The sequence below is a fragment of the Lissotriton vulgaris genome, chromosome 3_1, assembly GCF_964263255.1.
Source record: "Lissotriton vulgaris chromosome 3_1, aLisVul1.2, whole genome shotgun sequence".
NCBI classification, from domain to species: Eukaryota; Metazoa; Chordata; class Amphibia; order Caudata; family Salamandridae; genus Lissotriton; species Lissotriton vulgaris.
Genome location: NC_141689.1, coordinates 1639604917 through 1639629813, shown reverse-complemented (window position 1 = coordinate 1639629813; position 24897 = coordinate 1639604917). Strand labels below are relative to the sequence as shown.

Genomic DNA, 24897 nt, shown 5'->3' with positions numbered 1-24897 from the left:
GTCTGGGCTAACCCCCTTTCTCCTTCGCTAACAAACAGAATTGACCCACCACCCACCACCCAGACCATGGCTCACGCATGCCCCCGGCTCCCACTTAAGAAACCCTGGGTGTATTCACGACCAGAGAGACCCAGAAGAACGTATCCCAACCTTTCCCACCAGGAAGCGACCACACTCGCCGCATCTTACAACCACCCTACCATCCCCCTCCACAAGCTAGCTCCCGACCTACAGATATCGACTTCGCCCACCTTAGCACAAACCCCGACTCTTACATCTTCACCCAAATCCGCAATCCAAGTTATTACTGGTATGGGTAGGGACCCTCCTCAACGCAGACCCCCCAGACCGCCAGAGTAACTAACTTCTATACCTAGGGCCCTCCCTGACACTCAGAAGCCTAAAGAAGAACCACAACTCAATTGTATGCTCATCAACAGCAGATCTGCTGCCAAACACGCTACTGAAATAGCGGAAGCCATCCTCTCACACGACCTGGATGTAGCCTTCATCACTGAAACATGGCTTAATACCCTGTCTCTCCCCAACATGGACATGCTGGTGCCTCCAGGTTTCTCAATCATCCATAAAGACAGGCCTAAGCACAGATAAACACAGGTGTAGCTATCATTCATAAGAGTGACCTCTCTATTTCCGAACATCCCTCATGCCTTTATAATTCCTTCGAATGCCTATCGGTCATCATCAAATCGAGTACTAATAACCCACTTCACTGCCATCTCCTGTACCATCCTCCCGGTAACCACAACGAATTTGGAACACAGCTCAAGGACTTGATCACCCAATGCGCTCTCAGCAACGATAGTAGCCTAATTCTGGGGGACCTTAACCTGAGATGGAATGATTAAAAAAAAAAACACTCATCTAATCTCTGAATGAACTCCTGCTAGATAACGGTCTGTTCCAACACTGCCTAGAAGAAACACACCACCGAGGAGCAATCCTAGATGCAATCATCTCGGACAAGAAATCCATCACTATTGACTACATCATTCCTGTCGACTGGTCCGATCACCACATTATTCTTTTTCATATCAACCATCCGGCCCTTCCAAACCCCCCACTCTGGCTCCTCCTAAATGGTTCAGGAACACATCCAGAGTCCCTCGAGACAAACTAGAAGAAGGGCTTAGCTCGCTCCTTCCAATCGAAGTGGACCACCTCTCAACCTCTGATCTAACCTCTCTCTACCACTCTAACCTGACACTCTCCTTGGACAAGCTGGCTCCCCTGAAACAAAAAAAACCTAGAAAAACACCCTCAAGGACCTGGTTCACCACTGACATCATCGAGGAAAGAAGACACCTTAGAACTGTTGAGAGAACCTGGAGGAATAATCCCTCCTCCCTCAATCGCGATCAACTTAAGGCAGCACGCAGAAACTACAATAAGCACATCATGAACAAAAAGTCATCGTTCTTCTGCCTGGTCCTAAACAACGCTAAAAACCGCCCCAATGAACTCTTTAACATCATTATGAGCCAAACAACCAAACCAGCAACATCCAACATGACGGCGTCAAAATCGCTATGTAACAACTTTGCTAGCTTTTTCAATGATAAAATCGCCAAAATTGATTTGGCTCTCAGCACGGACCCTCCCTCTCACACGGAGACCTCGACACTAGCAACAGTAAGCAATCCTCCAGTGAGTCCTCCTACGCGGTGGTCCTCATTCCGCCCCATCCAGGAAGTTGAGATAATCAAGCTGATAGCCGCCGCCAAACCCTCATCCCACTCCCTAGACCAGCTATCCTCGAACCTGATGGAAGACATGAAACTCACACTAGCCCCAATCTGGTGCAAGATAATCAATAGTTCACTGAGTACGGGACTCATTCCTGACTGCCTCAAAGTAGGCCAAGTCACGATGTTACTAAAAAAACCTGGTCTGGACACTTGAGGACATGAACAACTTCAGACCGGTGTCCAACCTTCCGCTCCTATCCAAAATTCTCGAAAGATGTGTTCTCCCTCAGTTAACCCAACACCTAGAGAATATCAATCTACTTGACCCCCACCAATCTGGATTTAGAAAGGGATGCAGCACCGAAACAGCAATCTTAAACATCCTAGATGATCTTCACATGTCCCTCGACTCGGACCAATGCAGCCTTCTCATCCTACTTGACCTATCAGCCGCGTTTGATACAGTTGACCACTCCCTGCTCCTCAAAGCCCTCCAAGAGCGAGCGGGCATCGAAAGGACGGTACTTAAATGGTTCTTCTCCTTCTTTCACAACCGCTCACAAAGAATAAAAATCAACAACTTTGAGTCCGACCCCCGGCCCGTCAGTAGAGGAGTCCCTCAAGGATCAGTTCTCTCTCCTCAACTCTTCAACATATATATGGAACCCCTTACCACACTTCTAAGGAAATCTAACATTCCCTTCCACCTCTACGCAGATGATACACAACTCTACCTAGAAAACCACATCGAATGAAGACATCCACAGACTAAACGCCACGCTGAAAGAGGTCCAGCAATGGCTCTCAATGAACCACCTCAAATTCAACCAAGAGAAAACAGAAGTTCTCCTCATCTCAAACAGAGACAAAAACCCACAAATCGAAGACTGGCTCAAAGCCTTAGACGCCCTTAACGGGGCTCTCACGCCAACAGACTCTGTGAAATCCCTAGGGATTACCCTCAACTCCAAACTGGACATGAAAAAACACATCTCAAAAGCCGCAAAATCCGCATTCCTAAACCTGAAGCTCCTGTACAGAATTAAACGCTTCCTACCTCCTAAAGATCTCAAACAGGCCACACAGGCGTTGGTGCTTTCCAGAATCGATTATGGAATCGCAACCTTGACCGGTTCAGCAAGTTCTCACTTAGGTCCCCTGTCCACGACCCTCAATGCAGCAGCAAGAATGGTCACAGGAATGAAAAAGTTTGAGCACATCTCTCCGGCACTTAGGGAACTGAAGTGGCTTCCCATTGACCAACGAGCCAGCTTTCGCACAGCCTGTCTCACCCATAAAGCCCTGCACACAGGCAAACCGGAATATCTGGCCGCCAAACTCAAAAGGGCCGGTCAGTCCAGGAACCTCAGAAGTTCCAACACGCTTCTACTCATCCCACTAAGAGCTCGGAAACAAAAAACCGGAACAAAATCCTTTGCGGGTAATGCGCCCAAAATTTGGAACTCCATCCCTCCCCACATCAGACTGACCCCCTCCTTCCCGAAATTCAAGATACTGCTAAAAGCCCTCTTCCTAGAGTGCTCTCGACCGTAAAGAGGAACCCAGAAAGGACTGAAGAAGGCTTCTATTGATATCCCACCACTGGGAGTCACACTCCGTTACTGTTGTCATTCTGACGCAGATTTATTTAACCAAAGATGTTTTGTCTGTATTTTCTTCTTTGCTCCTATTTTCCGTTCAGATCTTGTTTGCACATAATTTGTACATGCTGTGAAGCGCTCTGATACCTCCGGGTCCAGCTAGCGCTATACAAAACTTCAATAAATAAAAAAATAAAAAAATAAATACTAAAAAATCCAGGTCTTCAGCTTCTTGCGAAATTCAAGAAGTGAGATGGCTTCTATATGTAGCGGCAGGTTATTCGATGCTTTAGGAGCGATGTAGGGGTAGGCTTGTTCACCAGATCTGGTTTCCTGTATGTGTGGAATGTGTGCAAGTTGGAATCCAGACAAGCAGACATTGGAAGTTTGTAAAAGCAGATGCGCTTGTTAAGGTATGCTGGGCCAGTGTTATGCAGTACCCTGCAAGTGTGAGTGAAGAGTTTGAATTGTGCTAGTGTGTTTTCGGGGAGTCAGTGGAGGTTCTTCAGATGTGATGTGATGTGGTGTGGCATGGAAGGTGCAAAGTGACTCCGACCGCCGAGTTCTGAATGGTCTGCAGCCTTCTGGCAAATTTTTTATTGATCCAGGCATAGAGGAATTTCCAATAGTCCAGCTTGCTTGTGCCGAGGACATGCATGACTGTTTTCAGGGTCTTCCTCCACATTTTCATCGTATGGAAACATGAGGCGATTGCAGCATTGACTTGGGTAGTCATGTAACGTTTGCGGTTGATGTCAATCCTGAGGTTCTTGGCTTGGTTGGCAAGGGTCAGTGTCGGTCCAAGTTCTGTTTTCTCACAATTGGAGTCCCAGGGTGAAGTTCTTTTCCCATAGATCCCAATTCCGGTTTTGTTGGTGTTCAGCTTCAGGCAGTTAGTTCTCATCCAGTGGCAGATTTCAGTCATGCAACATTGGACTTGATCTGGGTATGGGCTTCTTCTCCATGAGGGACCGTTTTCAGTTGTGTGTCGACAGCAAAGGAGAGGACGTTGATGTTGTCAGAACAGAATATGCATTCTAGAGGGATCATATATGTGTTAAAGAGGTCAGCCTCATGGAGGATTCTTGTGGAACTCTGCAGATGAGTTGTGGGCATCCGATGTGTATAATGCCAAACTGACAGACTGGGTCCCTCTAGTGAGGATGGGGCAAATCCATCGAAAGGCATGTCCTTGGATTCCGATGTTGTATAGGCATTGGTTGGGGTGGGAGACCGTGTCAAACACTGTGGGGAGATCAAGAAGGATGATGGCTAGCATGTCTCCTCCATGCAGATGGCATCCAGGATATCGATGGGGCAGGTTGTTTTGCTATGGTTGGGTCTTAAACAAGTGTTGTGGTATTTAGTGAGGCGTCTGTTGATGAGTTTCTCCAAGACCTTGGCCAGGAATGGTAAAAGGCTGATCGGTCTGTAGTTGACTAGCGTTTAAGCATCCGAGGAGGGTTTCTTCAGCAATGGGATGTGTACCTCAACTCTAGCTTTCTCTTTTCTCTCTTTCTCTCTGTAATTCCGCCCTGTATGTCTTCTGTACAATCTCTCTTACTAACTCACATTTGCTACTTTCTTTTTTAAGAAGCTTCAAACTGTGTTATGTTAAGTTGATTTGTAGAGCGCAGTTTGTCATCCGTGAGGGTATCTAGGTGCTGAGTAGGTGTGTGAGAGTGAGACAGAGCCTGAATTACAGGATGTCTCTTTAGGTCCCGCTTGGAAATTGATTAGTTGAAGAGCCTGGTCTTTAGCGTCTTTCAGAACCAGAGAAGCGAGGAGGAGGCCCTGGTGTGTTGGGGGAGGTAGTCCCATGTCTTTGCTGCTATGAATGATAATGAAAGACCTCCAGTTCTGCTTCTGTGGATGCAAGTGAGAGTGATGCTGAACGTAGTTGTCAGGTAGTTTGGTGGAAGTGTAGGTGGTGGCTGAGGTATGTGAGTCCTGTGTTGTTCTGTTCTCCCTCTGAGTGCCAGACGAACGGTTGCTGTAGCACTAATAACATCTAGGCTGGACTATTGTAACAGTCTGTATGCAGGGCTAAATAAATCGGCCCTGCACAGACTTCAAATGGTCTAGCCTGCAGCCGCTAGGTTGGTCCTCAAATTGCCTAGAAAGTCCTCAGCCTCTGCAGCCTTGGATGCCTTACATTGGCTCCCAGTACATAAGCGCATTCTGTTCAAGGTGCTTACCATCACATACAGAGCCTTCCACCATCAAGGCCCACTGTATTTGCACAAGTACTTTAGACAATACCACCCGTCACGGGCACTCAGGTCCTCCACAGCAAATTTGCTCCATGTCCCCAGGTTTAGGATGTCGACTAGAGGAGGAAAATCTATAGCAGTTATTGGCGCTAAGGCATGGAACAAACTGCCTCCGTCCCTGCGTCAATCTGCAACAGAGCAAAAATTCAGAAAACTTTTAAAAACATGGATCTATTCCCTGTCGGACTCCGGATGCACAGCGCTATTTTGATCCTCCCTGCAGACAGGTAGCTTTACCATTGACACTCTGCTGTTAACTGACAACCTGGAATCAAAGCGCCAAGATACTCCTTGGAGTGGTAGTGCGCTATATCAGTGCCAATTCACATCACACATCACAGTGTGCTTCTAAAAAGTTTGCATTGACAGCGTTTCTGGATGGGGAGCCAGTGGAGCTTTCTGAGGTGCAAAGTGTTGTGAGTGTGGCAAGAGCGGTGGAAGACAAGTCTGGCTGCAGCATTCTGAGTGGTTTAGAGTCTGCAAAGTAAGTGGGTTGGGATTTCTGTGTAGAGTGTGTTTGTAGAAGTGAGATTTCTATCAGTCTCACTGGTGCAGGGACATCCTCTGTCTACAGGCTCACAAATGAGGATCAACACTGAGGTGGAAACAGAATACAAGTTTATTTCACTCATGAGAGGAGTCCCATCATTCAGACACTGCAATTGCCCGAGGGAGGGAACTGATAAGCACAAGTTCAAACACAGTATGTATACAGTTTGGTGCCTCGTGCAACACATTGGAAATCACTTCGTCATGATGAAATGCTGACTGCCATCTCCTGATAAACCCCCACCCACGTCATCTTTGTAGATAGGCATGGGAGGTTACAGGCGTGGTTGGGCTTGTATATTAAACATCTGTGTGCTTGGGCCTTTCGGCAGGGCAGGGTCTCTACTCTGGCACGCAAGTATTATCAGCACAACCAGCTTTTCAGTGAACACGTAACTCTTTATTTTGCAAAAAGTCCCTGCAGAAACACAAAATGGATGTTCAGACAAAATGGGGGAGAGCGGAGACTAACTTAACAGAATACATTTTTTACTGTTTAATATGTTAACCTAGTCCAGCCTGCTTGTGATGAGGGCCTTAGTGATGGTGCGTCTAGTGTTCAATGAGAGCAACTTGAAGATCCTCTACAGCATATGTAGGATGTGGAAGCAAGAAGAGGTGACAGTGTTGATCTGTGATGCCATGGTGAGTTTGTTGTTTAGGAAAAGTCCTAGGTTTCTGGTGTGGTCTGTTGGGGGGTGTGGGGAGGTCCTAGTGCCTTGCGCCACCAAGAGGAGTCCCAGGGAGAGCTCTAGTTCCCGGAGATTATTACTTTCGTCTTGTCAGTGTTGAGCTTCAGGCAATTTTCATGCATCCAGGTGGCCACACTAGTTATACAGTTTGTAAAGTTGGTTGTGGTGGTGGTGATTTAGTCAGTTAAAGATAAGATGAACTGTGTTGTCAGCATTGGGGACAATTCTGATTCTGTGCGTCCTGATGATGTTGGCCAGTGGTGTCACATACAGGTTGAAGATGGTGGGGCTGAGTGATGAGCTTTGCTGGACTCTGCAGATGAATTCCTTGGGCTCCAAGTTGACTGGTGAAAGTCTTAAATGATGGGTTTTTCCTGTGAGGATTGAAAATATCCATTTGAGTGCTGGTCCTTGTATTTCTTTGTTGTGAAGTCTTGTGATGAGACTCTGGTGGAAAATAGGGTTGAAGGCTGTGCAGAGGTTGAATAAGATGAGCACTGCAGTTTGCCTTAGGTCAAGGATGGCACGGATATCGTCTATTGCTGAGATGAGGGCACTGTTGGTGCTGTGGTTGCGGCGGAAGCCTGACTGAGAGGTGTCCAGAAGTTGGTGGAGTTTGAGGTGGCTGGAGAGTTACTTATTGAATAGTTGGAGTCTTAACTGCTGGGTTGTTAGTAAGAGGATTGAGAATATCTATTTCAGTTCTGGTCCTTAAATTAATTTGTTGTGAAGTCTTGTGATGAGAGTGTGGTGGAAAGCAGTGTTGAAGGCTGCAAGGAGAGGTCGAATAGGATGAGCTCTGAGGCGTGCCCTAGATCGAGGATGGCATGGAAGTCAACTATTGCTAAGATGAGGGCAGTCTCTGTGATGTGGTTTCAGCGAAAGCCTGATTGAGAGGTGTCCAGAAGTTGGTGGAGGTCAAGGTGGCTGGAGAGTTACTCGTTGACTGCTTTCTCTAATGCTGCTTGTGGTGAGGGCCTGTGTGACGGTATGTCTGGGGTTCTGTGGAAGCCACTTGAAGATCTTCCACAGCATACATAGGATGTGGAAGCAGGAGAAGGTGACCGCGTTGATCTGTGATGCCATGGTAAGTTTATTGTCCAGGATAAGTCCTAGGTTTCCTTTGTTATGAAGTCTCTTGATGAGAGTGTGGTGGAAAATGGTATTGAAGGCGGTGGAGAGGTCGAGAAGGATGAGCGCTGCAGTTTGTCCTAGTTCAAGGATGACATGGACATAATCTGTTGCCGACATGAGGGCAGTCTCGCGCAACTGTCACCCTACGGGTATCCTGGCGCACAAACAGGAAGTAGTCAGATGGTACAACAATACACTAGCTGTCGTGACAAATAAAAACAGCTGCCGGAACTATTAGATAGAATCACGGGAATTTGACTTTGGTGAACAGCCATGTTTTCAGGCTCTTTCTGAATCCCAGTAGGGTGTCAATTTGCCTGATATTTTGGGGAAGCTCGTTCCACAGCCTAGATGCAGAAGTGCAGAAAGCTCTGCCTCCCATCCTCGATCTCCTGATCCTGGTAGTTGCTGCCAAACCCTGGCTAGAGGAGCGCAGGGACCTGGAAGGCTTATACCAGGTGAGCCTTTCCTGTAAAGGGATAGGTCCCGTGTTGTGCAGGGCTCGGTACACAATACATAGGGACTTAAAAGCAACTCTGCTCCCGATTGGCAGCCAGTATAGGTCTCTTAGCGCCAACGTAGTGGAGGAACTGCGAGGTCTTTTAAGTGCACGCTTGGCCGCTATAGACTGGACCCTCTGGAGCCCCTGTAAGATGTATAAGGGGGCCCCTAGATATAAGGAATTACAGTAGTCCAGTCTGGCCAGGATCACACTCCTAACTACTAGCGGTCTAGGCTCATCAGGCAGAAGGGGCAAAATCTGTCTGAGCGCTTTCAGCAATCCAAAACAGACACTGATGGTTTTATTGGTCAGAGAGGTCATTTGGAGATCCGCATCAAACAGTACCCCTAGATTGCGCACGGTCTTGACTGGGATGCAAGGATCAGCTCCCTGCGTAAGCCTGATCTCATGGGAAGGTTGTTGACTCAGTTTGGCTGACGAGCAGTAAACTACCTCTGTCTTCCTCTCATTAAATTGAAGGGAGTTTATTGTCAGCCACCTGGAGACCCTGCTCATGCAGTTCTGAAAGGTCTCCATGGTCACCGCCTGTCTTCCTTCTAAAGAGAACACCAGTTGGGTGTCGTTGGCGTAATTTATCAAATCTATACCATAGGATTTAATCATAGGGATCAGGGGCTGCAAATAAATATTAAAAAGAATAGGGCTGATCGAGGAACCCTGAGGTACTCCATGACTTACCAGGGACTTGGGAGATGAAAAGGGTGCTAAGGTCACCTCCTGTTGTCTACCTGTCAGGTAGGATTGTATCCACCTCAGGGCCTTGCCCTTCACGCCCAGTTTTTCCAGCCTACTTAGCAGAACTGCATGGGTAACCGTGTCGAATGCGGCCGACATGTGTCCAGAAGTTGGTAGAGCTCAAGGTGGCTATAGATTGCACTCATTCATTCATTGCTTTCTCCATGATTTTGGCTGGGAACAGTAGCAGCGAGATGGGGCAGTAGTTGCTGAGTTAACTGGAGTCGTCCAATGGTTTCCAGAGGAGGGCGTTGACATCGGCTTGTTTTCAGCTCTCTGGGAAAGTTGCTGTTTAGCTGTTTTGATGAAGGTGTTAATGATGGGTGTGAGAGCATTGCTGATCATGGTTCCTCCTAGGTTGTAGATGTGAGGGCACTGGTCTTTGGCGGCCCCTGAGTTGGCCGTCTTCATGATTGTGGCTGTGCTTTCATTGGTTATGGGTTCCAGTCTGTCAGGAATTCGTCCTTGGTGGTGGTGGTTAGCTGTCTGATGGGTTGAGCTAGGGATTGAAGTTGTTACAGATCTTAGAGATTTTATTGTGGCAGAAATTGGCGAGACTGTTGCAGTGATCTTGTGAGAGAGTGATAGTGTTAATTGAAGCAGATGGGTTGGAGAATTTTTTGACTATGAAGAATAGTTATTTGCTGTTGATGGAGCTGGTTTCTATTCTCAGCACCAGCGCCCTTTTCTTTGCATCTTTCAGCTGGTGGTGGTAGCATCTGAGTGTGTCGTTGTAGGCGGTTCTAGCGGTGGTCTCTCAGCAGGATCTCCATTTCCTATACAGTTGCTTGCAGAAGCGCTTGGATTCTGTGAGGTAGTTATTGCACCAACTGGCTTCCTAGTTGGTTGTCCTTTGTTTGGTGTACTTGATAGATGCAGGGGTATTTGCACAGTTTGTTATTCACCTGTTACATTTTCCTATGTTGGTGTCTAGGTTATTGGTGGTGTCAGGTTGGTTGGTATGGAGGGTGTTGATCCAGTTTGTTTCCATCACTTTCTTCTAGCTGCATCTAGGTGCACTGGGTTTTCTGGCAAGCTGTTAAGTTATTGAGATGTGGAAGTGCACAATGGAGTGGTCTGTGCATGTGAGTGGAGTGGGGTGGCTGAATTTCACCTTGTCGCTAGAGGATAAGATGGGGTCCAGAGTGTGTTCAGTGTTGTGCTTTGGCCCTGGATGAGTTGGGCGAGTCCGATGTTCTGCAGGCTTTTGAGACGGTCTGTGAAGTTGAAGTCCATGAGGCATTCCTCTGATACCTCTTCAGTCTCTTCTTCCCGTCTCATGCCCGCTCTCTATTTCTTCCACTAATCTACTCTTGCCTTTCTAAATTCAGTTCCCTTGATACATAGGCTGTCCACTGACCTTTCAATCTCCTTCTATCACTGACTTGTCTTCTTTCTTCCCTTCTACTCTAAAACCTGATAAATGCTTGTATTGAACCAGCGTGCCAATAGTACTGCAGGTCCATGCAGTAATATTTTTGTAAAAGAAGTTCAACAAATACAGCTTATTCACTTTTCTAAGTTTGCGCTACATAAAACTCTGAAACTAAATAGATCATTTCATATCTCTTGCCCACGACAAACATCTTTCCACCATTCTCATCCCTCTCACTTTTGTTCATTCAGTTAGTCATGGCCTACTCTTGACTGCATTTTAAAAATATGTCCATCACTTGTGCAGGTCTCACCTCACTTGCTGGCCAGAATATACCATATCTTGGTGCTCCTCCAGTTCATAATCCTCGATACTATTGGGTCTAAAAGTAGTCTAAAAGGTCCCTTTTCTTGAGAAAGCATCTGCTTATTGCACCAGAGCTAATGCAGGGTCTGTGAACTTTGATACAACATGTGTAAAAGTATTACTGTTTCGTGCCAGTGCTGCCCACACACGTTCCGTACTTCCTTCTAATAGTGTTGCGTGAGTTGGCAGTAGCAGGGCGCAGGAAGAATAAAACAAAAGAAAAGTTACTATTAACTCCACTACTAAGTGAACAAGACTATTGTGCTATCAACACCAACCCACCTCACAGTTTATACAACCTGTTTAAACTCAGCCAAACTAAATTATTTAAATGCAGTTAGATAGATGCAGGGAGTCGGTGTTGGCTGTTTAAACTTCTATCTGGCATACCAGTGGGCACAGAAACTGAACTAGTGAATACTGAAAGGTGGAGACGGGCCAAACTACATCACAGTGATGATTGGCTGTACATCTGTGCGAACAGGAGTGTTTTAAGTTGATCTTTTCTAAATACAAGCTGGCACTATGCTTCTAACAGAATTTGTGTGGCTAAGCATCTACCAGCTAAAGACTCCAAGACAGTAAATTGCTGGACATTCAAACTATATCATCATCAAAGTGATTCCTTCAGAGAAAGAAACTCAGCTGGTATTTGTTGAAAATCAAATTATTTGGGCTAGAATATGACTTGTGGTTAATTTCCAGTTTAGCCAGAATGCTCAAAGCAGCAGTTTCTACATCTGTCCTTGTGCATCGACATAGTTGGACAACATTGACAACCTCTAAATGGGGACTTCCTACATCTTGGCTATTGGACGAATGGCTCCAGTGACTTTTGTAATGATTAGATTTTCCGCCATCTGAAAAGGATGGGTGCATGATCATTTAAATACCACGGGTAAACCTTTCGATCAATCACAAGTGTTACTACCAATTATACTTTAATGTGAGAGATTTTACAGAGCGGTGTCACTGCTTTGGGATGGGGGCCAAGTGGAGTGAAGCAATTGTCTTCTGTCTGCATGCTACTTTATTTCCATACAGGCCCGGTTCTAGAGGGTGGGCCGGGTGGGCCGGGCCCACCCAAACTTTTTCCTGGCCCACCCAAACATAACCCTTGGCCCTGGCAGTGACGTCAGCAAGGCCAGCAGAATATGGCCACTGCAAGTTAAAAAGTTCTTCGAACGTTATCTTTCTTTAGGAGTTGCGTGATTGGGCCTGGGCTCGCACCCCCAATCACGCATCTCCTATTAGGCAGGTGGGCTGTGTCCCCGCCGACTCGTGCAGGTACATTAGGGGCACTGGGAAGGGGACAAAGCCTTTCGTTGGAACTGGATTTGTGGATAATTAATTCTTTTCTGCTGTTAAGAGGAGTTTGTTTTGCCGTTTCGTTTTCCTGACCTTCCTGACCCCTTGAGCTGTTTGTTTACCCGATCAGGCTGTGACAGAGTTCATAAGGAGCAGGTAAGAGAATGTGTGGCTATTGTGTTTTTTAAATCTGTGAGAAAGACATACTTAGAACGCCGTGTTTATTTCATTTTCATTTACATCGTGTGTTTAAATCGTATCATTCATGAGTGTTTCTGCAAGGATGCACGACAACTAAATGTCCAAATAACCTTGGGGATTGTTGATCTTGCTGGAGAGCGTTTTTTTTTTTTGGTTTGTAGTATTTAAATGCAATAGAACTGTAGTTAACGTGGATAGCTCAGTGGGTTACTGTCTTTGTCACAGAGATCCTTTGATACAGAGGACAGTGTGATCAAAGACGTGTATACAAACCAGAATGGTATAATTAGATTTTTTTTTGTATTGCTAGTTAGTTCGAATTTTCCCAGTATTTCATTATTCTAATGTTGCAATACAGAGTTTGGGCAGATATAATTTCTAATCAGTACAGCCAACCACTGGGGTATGCTTTAAATCCTGTGTTTGTGGTTCTCCAGACCCAACCCTCTTAAAACATATTGCCCAGCAGCATGGATGAGATGTGATTCCTACACTTGGTAATCTTCATTAGCTTATGTGACATTCCCTATAGGCTGATTTGGATACTTTTATGAATCATTGTGTCTGCATAATGTGTGTGTGATGTACAGTACTGTGATACCCTACACTACGAGTAGCGCTATACAAGAAATACAATGCATATGAGAGAGGGGCTATGGAGTGATGATGGGCACTGTTAGAGGGTGGCAATGAGGGAATCCGAGGGGGCATCATGAGGGGTGGAGATACGGAGAGATGGAAGGCACTGGTGGAGGTTGTTTGTGAGGGAGTCTGAAGAGGAGGTCATGGGGGAGGGGCTTTGGAGTGATGAGAGGCACTGGTGGAGGGTGGTAGGAAGGGATTCTGAGGAGGAGGTCATAAGGGGGAGTTGCTTAGGAGTGATGAGGGGCACTGGTGGAGGGGTAGGAAAGGAGTCTGAGGAGGAGATCATGAGGGGGTGTTGCTTGGAGTGATGATGGGCACTGGTGAAGGGTGGTAGGGAGGGAGTCTGAGGAGGAGGTAATGGAGAGGGGCTATGGAGCGCTGAGGGGCACTGGTGGAGGGTGGTAGGGAGGGAGTCTGAGGAGGAGGTCATGAGGGGAAGAGGCTACGGAGAGATGAAGGCCAGTGTTGAAGGATGGCAATGAGGGAATCCGAGGAGGGGGAGGTCATGGGGAGGAGCTACGGAGTGATGAGGGGCACTGGTGGAGGGTGGTAGTGGGGGAGTCTGGGAGGAGGGTGGCAATGAGGGAATCCGATGAGGTAATCGGGGAGGTGCTTTGGAGCGATGAGGGACACTGGTGGAGGGTGGCAGTGAGGGACTCAGGAGGAGGTCAATGGGGGAGGGGTTATGGAGCGATGAGGGGCACTGGTGGAGGGTATTTGTGTGGGAGTCTGAGGAGGTGGTCATGGGGAGGGGCTTTGGAGTGATGAGGGACACTGGTGGGGGGCAGGTAGGGAGGGAGTCTGATGAGGAGGTCATGACTGAAAGGGGCTAAGGAGAGATGAAGTGCACTGTTGGAGGGTGGTAGTAAAGGTGTCTACCGAGTAAGAGGTCAGTGATGGGACACCAATAAATACTTTCGCACCAGCGCTATAATAGACCTTGTAATGTTTTTGCTTATTTAATTAGCAGTTGGGTCATTAGGGCCACTGTGTAACATATTTTAAAGTGTGTGCTAATTATATTTACTCTTATATTCAGGGTTTTCAGTTTGAAGGTGATTTTACAAATCTTTTTAGTGGGATTATGGAGAATGAAACCAGGTGGTGCCTGATATGGGGCTGGGGACCAAGGTTAGCTGTGAGTTAAGGTGCACGCTAGAGAGATGTAGAAAATTGATGATCAGGCCTGGAAGGGAGTGTACTGCAGAGTCTGGGGTTAGATGGAGGTAATAATGAAGAGAGATTCTCTCTGAAGGCTGGCAACGAGGCAGGCTGAGTAGTGTTACTTGCCTGATACTCCCACCTCAGAAACCTCCTCTGCCCATCAAAAGGACCTTACATGGGACCAAACCATTTTTAGAGAGTGTTAACGATTAGAAAGAGATTTGGAAAATAATGGAGGGCCCTGAATCTCCTGTTATCCCCTTCTATCACACGCAGGAGTACAGTTTTTTTATTTGTAGGCTACCTCCAGAAGCGACACATTGAGCCCGCAGTGGCCCACCCAAATGCGCCCTTGGCCCACCCAAACAAAAATTCCTGGAGCCGGGCCTGTTTCCATACCGTTTAGCTTTTGAACCAGTGCACTGAAATGTAAAGCAGGATAGGCAGCCAAGACAATAGAAACCCTAACCAAATTTGAAAAATATAGTACAATTTAATAAAGAAAATTGCAGCAATCTAAGGGGAACTAGAGATATGATTTTTCCAGTTTTAAGAAGGAATAGTGCCAAAAAGCACAAAGTGCCAATGATGGTCAATAGTCACGGTTAAGTAGAACCTAGGCGCAATTTGAGACTGACGACAATGAAGCACAGTTCAGATACAACAACCATGTTCATCCTAGTAAAAAAAAATGCATTCTAACTCAGTACTTAAAGTCCCAATCCATCACAGAACTACACTTTTAAAGACCCCCAGGTCCTAAGAGGTAGGCACCTAAAGACTAACGGGGTGCCCAGCAGGGTCCAACAGCAGGGTCCAGTCCAGGTCCAGTTGCCACTGGGCAGTTGTAGGAAGAGCCTCTTGCAGCTTCTTATATCCCTGTAGCTTAGACATGATGTCAGCCAACTGGCCACTGGGGTTTATGTCTTTGTCCTGGGTGCAAGAGGGATCAGGATCAGTCCTTCAGGGCGTTTAGAATAATTAGTGACATGAGGTATACGTAATCATAAAGCAGTCTACAGGCAGACCTAAAAAGTAGGCAAAATATACATTTTCACTGAAACCTCTTTGTATGAGCATCATTTGGTTTGTTAATGAAGGCAGATTTAGTACAGAATGTTTACAAAATGCAGACACCAGTTTCTGCTGGGACATCCTCACCATATGTTGCGAAAGTTCAATGTTTTTAGTTGTGTTGTGAAGAAAGTTGTCAAGCAGTAGATTTTTCTGTTAAATTTCAGACGGAAAAGAACAGACAAGAAACTAGAACAGCATTTGTTCAAAGCTAGCAGTCTTTGCTGTCCTAACAGGTGTGTGAATAGTAGTTTTTGAAGAGGTCTTGTAACTTTCTAAAACATTCTCGGAATTAAATAAGCGTGGAATTGTGTGAAGTGCAAGATCAAACTGTACAGTCACACAATTGATTTTTAGTTGTCTCTGAAGAGTGTGTGTGTGTGTGCACGGACAATGTGCAGCCCTATCAAGTACCACATATCAGGCGTTAAACTAACGCATTTTAGTGTGGTGGTCTGCATCACAACACTAAAATGCTTAGTCATTCATTTATCGTGCCTCCTGACACCAACTGGCTCTGAGGAAGACTAGCGAGACACGAGCACCATCCTCCAAGTGGTGCTCTCAAGCAGGCAGCTTGGACCACGCACTGCAAGTCTGGGAGAGTACAGCACTGTACTGACTGCACTTCTTGTGCAGTGCTACCTGGCTGGTATTAACAGTTGGAAGGTTTTACTCAATGGGGCTCGCTGCGCTGGCTGCAGCACTGCATATTGGTCACAGCTGCCTGCTGCTGAGACTCACTCAGACAGCCCGGCCGGACGAGGCGGCATCATGTGATTGCATCATGTGACTGCAAGTTGCAACAATAATTACACACACGTCATTGTGTGACTGTATCCATTTGCCGAAGTCACTGAGTGAGGTGGCGTCGGGCGGGACATGGCAAGAGGCAGTTATGTTTCTTTGCCGCCAGTTTGCTGCCTCAGATCAACATGCGCCATGATTAGGAGACGAGAGGTGGTCGCACAGTCATCACTGCAAGAGCAGCAGCATCGTGAAGGCAGAATCTCAAAAAAATCATATTGCCTCCGGTCCCGTGCTGCAGTGCTCGCCTCCCCAGGCCACGTGGATCCGGCGACAAGTGGTCTATCTAATAAACAAACTGCAAGCACATCTGGCCCAGCTTCCCATGGATTCCGGTGTCTTCTGCCTCCTGCGGTGGGGTGCACATGCGGCCTGGCTGGGATGGCTCTTATCTTGGGCCATCAGGTTACAGTGCAAGCACCACTCCTATGTCAGGAGGGTGCCGACTAGGAGCACTGCATGTCGTTTAAGGGGATGAGCAAATGTTTGGACTTGTAGATGCGTGCTGTTGATTTATTATGTTATCCCTCAGTATGCGCGGCAGTGTGACATAATTGCTTGCAAAGGAGGAGAAGCGATTGTGTAATCGAATGACCACCCGTATAAATGTAAATGTAAATTGATACTTGTATAGCTTACTACTCACCCGCAAGGGTCTCAAGGCGCTTGTACGTATACCGCTGTGGAACCCATCCTGGCTTTCCCTGTGAGGCGTCCACTCCTGGGCACCCCCAAGGTGGAGGCCAGGCATCCTTTGCGTTGTGGGGGCCGTTGTGGAGATTAAGCAAGCTATTGCCCAGAGTTGCAGAGTGGGACTCCATGATTGGAGTAGGCACCGAGGCGAGAATTATCAGGTCCGTAGAGTTTTTGAGCCCAAGACCCGCCGAGGCGGGGAATTGAACCCTGGTCCCGGGCTAGACCTCTGCATCAGGGTCTGCCGCTCTAACCATTGAGCCACACTTCTCCACTGAAGAAACCTCTAAGTGTTTATTCTTCAAATTATTTCTAAAAACACCAACGTTGCTGCTGAAGCGTTGTGAGAACTTATTAAACTGTTTTTTAAGGAAAATTAACTGGCAGTTCATTGAAAGTACTGCTCTTTTATTAATTACACACGTCGCACAGGAAGTACTCGCAGCATTATTTTACTTGCGTTCATACATTATCATGGTGTCCTGACTCCAGTTTGCAAGTCAGGATAGTCCGTTTCAGTATTGCTTTTCGTTGGTATGTTTTTATTTTCTTGAATCTTAATGATGATCACTTTCATTTAGAAACACATTTAGCTTGAGGCGCATTCCCAAAGACCATGTACGTGAGCGCCAGGATTTTAAGACCATGCTCTTAATGCACTTGAGGAATCTCACAAAAAAGGTTGTTCCAGGCGTTTCATCATGGCAGCAAAGAAAATCCTTAGCTGTGTTTCTGCATCCTGCAAAGTGAAAAGTTGTCTGCATGGGCCTCTCACATACTGCTTGGTACAGTCGGGTCCCACAGTGCCCTTCCATTTCTGGTGCTTTGCAGCAATTTTAAGATCTTTTTAGAGCTTCTTGTTGCGCAAATGGGTGTAATTTCTGATATTTGTTTTCCTCGCATTTGTTGCTTGAATTTGCTTGCAAGAAAGGGTCACTCATATTCTTTGAATGTCACTCATTATTACACTGAAATTATGAAAATGGCGCACATATGTAATCTGAAACCTTGGCAGCGGACTGTGGTCCTAAAATGTACTAAAGTGAAGTTTGAGGTTCACCGCAACCTTCCCAGCGCTTTCGTCACTGTGTCCCTATATCTGCTGAGGTAGATGACAGAGCTGGGTCCATTCTACTGCATTTCTTTGCCTCCCTGCTGAGACTGTTAGTGAAGGTGCTCAATACGGGCCTCAGGTGAACAGATGGCCTGTTCTAGGGTAAATTGTGGCCAGTGCTCAGAAGTGTAATTTAGAGGCAGCTACATACAGATAAAAGGCCAGTTCCTTGTGGTTCCCTTCGTAGAAAACAAATGGCTGTTTGATCCTGACTCTGAGCTTGTGCCTGTCATATGCCAACTAATACGTCACTAATGAGGCCAGCGGCTCACGTGCCACCAGGATGGTGACTTGGCAACCTGAGTTCTAATTACAGCGTTGATACTTGAGTAAAACCATGTAATTCTGGGCTACTCCCTTAATGTTCGTGGGCCGAATTTATGGAAATATGTTAAAAGCAATTTCATTTGTATCTTTCAGAAATGGAAAGGGATACGTTTTTGCACGATCTTAATGTACATTGCGTGCCTGCTCCCCAACTCGATTCACTCTATTTAAATACCAGTTTATACATACGTGCGTTTATTGTTTAGTGGTTGTTTGACCAGTTTATACTTCAGCTGTACAAACAGAAACGAGTAACCCCGATTTATCATTTCTTATTCGCAGTACGTTGCGCTCTGCTCTATCATCATTGTCTCTTCTGTTTGGATACTGAGTTAAGGAGTAAAGTAAAAACTCCATTCCTTTGAGCATCAGAAATTCCATTCTATAAATCTCACCCCTCCACATGATTCTACCTTGAAATACGCGAATTCTCTGTTTGCCTTTTCGAGCCCCTCTCGCTTTTATAGTATTTTTTGGTGTGGGGGGGGGGGGGGGGGGGGGGGGGACTCCATTCCTTTGAGCATCAGAAATTCCATTCTATAAATCTCACCCCTCCACATGATTCTACCTTGAAATACGCGAATTCTCTGTTTGCCTTTTCGAGCCCCTCTCGCTTTTATAGTATTTTTTTGGTGGGGGGGGGGGGGGGGGGGGGGGGGGGGGGACTCCATTCCTTTGAGCATCAGAAATTCCATTCTATAAATCTCACCCCTCCACATGATTCTACCTTGAAATACGCGAATTCTCTGTTTGCCTTTTCGAGCCCCTCTCGCTTTTATAGTATTTTGGGGGGGTGGGGGGGGGTTGCAGATTTAAATAGCGCGAACTCGACCCGAACGTATAGGAGCGCTTTACGTGAGCACCAGTTGCCTTACAGACGGTCACATTCATTTTAGGCACGGAGAGTGATTTGCCCAGAATCACAGGATGCTTGGGCCTATTGTGCCTTTCAGCACCACTCTAGCATTCCTTTGTGTTAGCCGAGGCTAACCCACTCTTCTCTCGAACTACCACCGCTTTCTTTCGCTGTCTGAGTTTCAGACATGAAAGCGCTCCAAAAGAAAGTTAGAAACCGTCGATTTCCCCCAGTTTCCGTAAATGTATTTGCAGATGGGCCGCGCCGCTCGGTGTCTTGATGGCTGCCATGAAGTTAATGGGAAAGGATAGCAATGCTCAGCGGGGCACCCGCATGATGGGTTTGGAATTATGATTTATGGCTCCCAAGTACTGATATGAAACGGGTGCAGATAGAAGGCTCTCGCGAGAGCAGCTGCTGCAGCGCGTAAAAGGGTCAGGCTTTGCTCTCCGAGGAGAAATGATGTGAAGCGGCTGTGTAATCTGCATTGGAGGCCGCCCCGGGGGCTGCTGGGAATGGTACACATACGTGCCCATTGGAGAGAGGAGCGTGAGGGGTGTTAGCCCTGCATTCGCAGCTACACTCCACCCCCCGCTGGCTGTCAGCTAGACCTTCATTCTGGTGCACCCGATGCAAGGTGACATTAAATACAATTGTGAAGCGCGCGTGGCTAATGAACAAGCTTTTGTAGGCATACATGATAAACGATCCCGAATCGAACCCATAATTCCCGCTCTTTTTTTAAATGCTCCTCCGATCTCTTTGCTAGGTTTGTCCCAAATAAGCACCGATACATGCTTACACCCTAATAATGGCAGTGATACTCCTAAATGAAGGGCCCTTAACTCTCATACCAGTTCTTTCTAATGGGCAAAACAAAGGCATCTGGAACGCATAAGCCTTATAACCCCACACTTCCTTTGCCAGGCATCTTTGCCCAAGATGCACTTTCATACGGGGCCTGTTCTTTACTTCATGAAGTTAAAGGTGAGTGAGGCTCAGTCCTAAAACGACCGTTGGTGACGTCACAGTTGCCGTTATGGGTACTGTAATAGCCAGTGCTAGAAATGTTAAAAAAACAGACACGCGGGTACCCTTTACTAGAGTGCCTACTTCTAAGAAGTGCCGGTACTCTCCCAATTAAATGTATTGCACCGAGGGCGTGGCCAAGATGGCGGTGTGAGCGGACGTGCTCTGCCGAGCTCCCGCCGCCGGTCGCCGACTTTAGCATTAACAGAGCACCGATCCCGGCCCGAGGGGTCTCAGGGAGTGCCTACCGCCGGCGTTGCTGAAGCAGAATCGACTGCGGTGGGTGCCGGCGACTGAGGGCGACTAGTTTCTGCCGGGACTGGCCGTAGCTGTCGCGGCCATTGGGGCCTGGCCGGCGCGGAGCAGTGAGAGCGAGGCCGTGGTGGGCGGAGCTCGAAGGCCGCCTTGGAGACACCCTGAGGGGACGGCGGTGGTGGCGGCAGGCCCGGCCCGCGCGGCGCGAGGCCTCCCGCAACCCCTAGCGGAGGCTTCTGCGGACCTGCTGCCCCATCCGGGCATCGGAGCAACACCCGCCCTGCCGCCTACCGGGGACGACAACAGCAACACCTGGGAGGCCTCCCAGCGACTGGAGGTGAGGTGCGGGGGGAGGACGATCGGCCCCCGGCCCCCAACGGGGCGGACCCCCGGCGAGGTGGGGATATTCGGGGGGGGGGGGTGTGACAGTGGCATTGAACCCCCTCCTCCTGCAGAGCGCCCGCTTCCCCCCTCCGCCCGGCGGGGACTGAGCAACGCGACAGCCCGCCATTTTGGGAGGCCTGGCGCCGCACCTGGGACGGCTACTTCGGAGGGCCTGCGCTCCCCCTCTCCATCGCCTGCTGCCGCCGCACTACCCCCTGGGGGCTGGCACCACACCAGACACGCGCCCACACCGAGCATCGGGCGATCAGCAGCAGAGGCCCGACCTGCCCAGAGAACACAACCACGTGGCGGGAGGCCGACCACGGTCCATGCTCCTAGCACCTCTCCTGCTCACTCGATGGCTTCCTGCCCCGTGACTGCCCAGACGCCTCAGCGCTAGCCCGCCACCTGAAGCCTGGACCCGGTCCTGCTCCTGCCGCCCCCGAACGGCTCGACGATCCCCGAGCCGCCCACGTGCCTGACACTATAGGGCTTTGGCGCGCTTGGGGGTTGGGGGCCCGCGGCCGCCGATACTAGCGGCGGCTGATCAGCACACCGGGGAGGGCCTCACAGGGTCATGTCCAACGGGAGGACCCGGAAAGACCGCACCATCACAGAGCTCTTCACCCCTAGCACTATGGGGAAGCGAACGGACGTCGCGACGACCAGCCATCGGGTGGGCTCAGAGAAGAAAACCTCAGACTCTCCGTCCTTGCGAAAGGCGGACCCAGAGGGCACTGTCACGCGCTCCTTCCTAGAGTCCCTCTTTACTGGGTTGCGCGAGGACATACACGCCCTGAAGACGGAGCTCCAGGAGGAAATAAAGGAGGTGCGCCGCGACACCGACGCCATTGGGGAGAGAGTTGCGGATTTGGAGACGAAATGCGACACGCGGGACACAGAGCTCGAGGCACTGCGGCAAGAACTGGTACGCATACACGATCAGCAGGTAGACCTCCAAACTCATGCTGAGGACTTGGAAAACCGCTCCAGGCGGCACAACATTAGAATTCGGGGAGTGAAGCTGTCCTCAGACACGGAGGATCTCTTTCAATTCACCCGGGAACTGTTCAACCACATCCTGGGCCGGCCAGCGGATTCTCCCCTGGGTTTGGACAGGGCACACCGGACAGGCTCGCCTAGAGCTAACGCGGCCTACCCTGCAGACATTCTGGTGTGTGTGCAAGACTTCAGGACCAAAGAAGAGATCCTCAACAAGGCACGTCAGATGGCGCCAATCACCTTTGGCACACATTCCCCAACTTTGTACCAGGACCTCGCGGCCCTTACTCTGGAGAAACGTCGCACCTTTCGGCCGGTCACGGCGGAACTACGTAAGCGCAACATCTCCTACAGCTGGGGGCACCCCTTCAGACTGGTGTTCAAGCTCGGCAACAACCTCCACCAATTGCGTTCCCTCAGGGAGGCCTGTAGCCTCCTGGGCATCGAGGAGCCGACGGTGGACGAGGGCCCTACAGGTGGGGGAACTACCGGTGAGGACATGACCGGGCGATGGAAGCAGCAACGACGTCGCCACAGACCGCGGCGCCCCGCAACTAAGGAGATAGAAGAGGGTCAACGGGCGGCGGTGGAGACCGTCGCGCAGGGCTTGGTGAAGCCGGACAGTGGCTGACCCCCAACTAGAGAAGCACGGACCTAGGCGGTTTCGATAAGGCCGGGACTGCTTGCACCAGCGGCGGGGGCAGAGGCTTCGGACTCCGCACGCTTTCTCTGCTGTATCCTTAACGATCTGCCCACGGCGGCAGAAGGGGACGTACTCTGTCCACTGACACCGTTGCCATTGCCTGCATACCAAGGGACTACCTTACCACGGGTCCAGCGGACTACCACCTGGACCTAGGACTATGTTTGATCGAACTTTTTTCATGGTTTGGATGAAGGGGTGGGGGGAGGACTGGGAGGGGGGAGTTGCACCAGTTGGGGTTGGGGGGGGAGTTAGGAGGGGGGGGGCGGGGTGGGATGGCTCTCCTTGTCCAGAGGGTTCTAACCTAACTGATAGGGTCGGCGGACACATCCGCGCTGTGCGAGACATTGTCCTATGGCTCACGCCCACTGCCTGTGGGCAGGTCCCAGCATCTTTCTTACTGCTCCCGCCATGACACGTCACTTGACTATACTCTCACTTAATGTGCGGGGCCTCAACAGCCCAATCAAGCGCAAAGCGATACTATCCTTCTTGGAACGGTCGAAAGCAGACATATGCCTCCTCCAAGAAACACACCTTGTTACGAAAGACCAACACAGGCTTAAATCGCGCTCCTTCCCCTGGCAGTTCTTCTCCTCCTCCCAGAAAAAAGTGGGCGGGGTAGCAATCTTAGTAGCCAAATCCTTCGAGGGGAGGGTCATACAGAAGGAAGCTGAGATCAAAGGGCGGCTTCTCCTCCACAGTTTCCAGGTTGCGGGCCACACACTGCTAGTGGGCTCTGTCTACGCCCCGAACGAAGGACAGGAAAAGTTCTTACACTCAGCACTAGAGTCGGCCACCTCTACCACACACCCACACTTACTACTTGGTGGAGATCTTAACCTTGTGTTCCACAACACAGCAGACCGCTCGGGTCAGAGACTCGGACAGGTGGGAGCACTCACGACCTCAGGGCACTCACACCTTGCAGATCTAGGCCTCATCGACCTATGGAGGCAGGCTCATCCACAAACAACTGCCTACATATACTACTCGGCGGCACGCAAGACATACGCGAGGTTGGACTATTTTTTGTGTTCCTCCCAGCTGGTGGCACAAGCCACGGACGTGGAGATACTCCCGGCCTCGCTGTCGGACCACTCACCAGTCGTGGCGACCTTTCGAATGGCGCCCACGCCGGCACCCCAACGACACTGGAGGTTGCGGGACGGACTTCTGCAGCTACCAGACACCCAAGACAGGCTTAAAACCGCGATCACTCAATTCTTGACACATAACGCAAACGAGGACACAGCCAAGGCCACGCAGTGGGCGGCCCTCAAGGCGGTCCTCCGCGGTGAAATCATCTCCATCGCCGCCGCTAACAATAAGGAAAGGGCGCTGAAACGGGCCAAACTCACTCAACGGGTGGCTGAACTGGAGCAAATGCACCAGCGCACTGGGGCCGCGCGGGCGTGGCGCCAGTTGTGCGCCGAAAGGAAAATGCTGGCTGCCCTAGACCAGGACGTGGCGGAATACGCCGCCATGCGCCTCAAGCATGCATACTACACCGGGGGCGACCGATGTGGGAAGCTCTTGGCGAGTAGACTGCGGGCGCAGACTCAGAGGCAGCAGGTACGCTCCCTCCAATCCGCTCGTGGCACCCAGATCACGGAGGACGCAGCCATAGCGGCGGCCTTCGGTAACTTCTACGCCGCCCTCTATGATGCGGACCGCCTGGACCCGAACGCCGGCATAGACTATTTGCGAGGCGCAGCACTCCCCACCCTAAATCGGGCACAAGCGGACTTCCTAGATCGGGCCATAGGCCTGGAGGAGGTCGTTTCGGCGATATCCCGCCTCAAGGTGGGGAAATCCCCGGTACCAGATGGCTACACAGCGGCCTTCTACAAGACCTTTTGCCCACAGGTTGCCCCTATCCTGCGCGACCTGTTTAATACCTTTGATCAGCCCGGTGCCATACACCCAGACCTGCTCGAGGCGTCCATCTCTGTGATTCCCAAACCCGGCCGCGACACCACCAAGTGTGGCTCCTACAGGCCTATTTCTCTGCTGAACACAGATCTGAAGCTTTACACCGGCATCCTCGCAGGTCGCCTGGCAACGTATATGCAGCAATTGATAGACCCTGACCAATCGGGCTTCATCCCCCAAAGGCAGACCAGTGACAACACCCGGCGAGTGCTCCACCTCATTGAGACCGGGTCGCGAACCAGGCCGGGCTGTATGCTCCTCACCATCGATGCTGAGAAAGCATTTGATAGGGTGCATTGGCCCTATCTCGATCAAGTGCTGCGACACTTCGGGTTTGGGGAAACTCTCCCCCACCGCATCTTCAATTGTTACCGCCAACCCAATGCGGCAGTGCGAGTGAACGGCCATACCTCCCTGAGATTTGACATCGGCAGGGGCACCCG

At 49.4% G+C, this 24897-nt stretch overlaps 1 protein-coding gene across 1 annotated transcript in view; it reads left to right on the top strand.

Annotated features, from left to right (window-relative positions):
• Positions 1 to 24897, top strand: part of C9orf72 (C9orf72-SMCR8 complex subunit) — a 332168-nt gene that overhangs the window by 159895 nt on the left and 147376 nt on the right. The window lies entirely within an intron of this gene.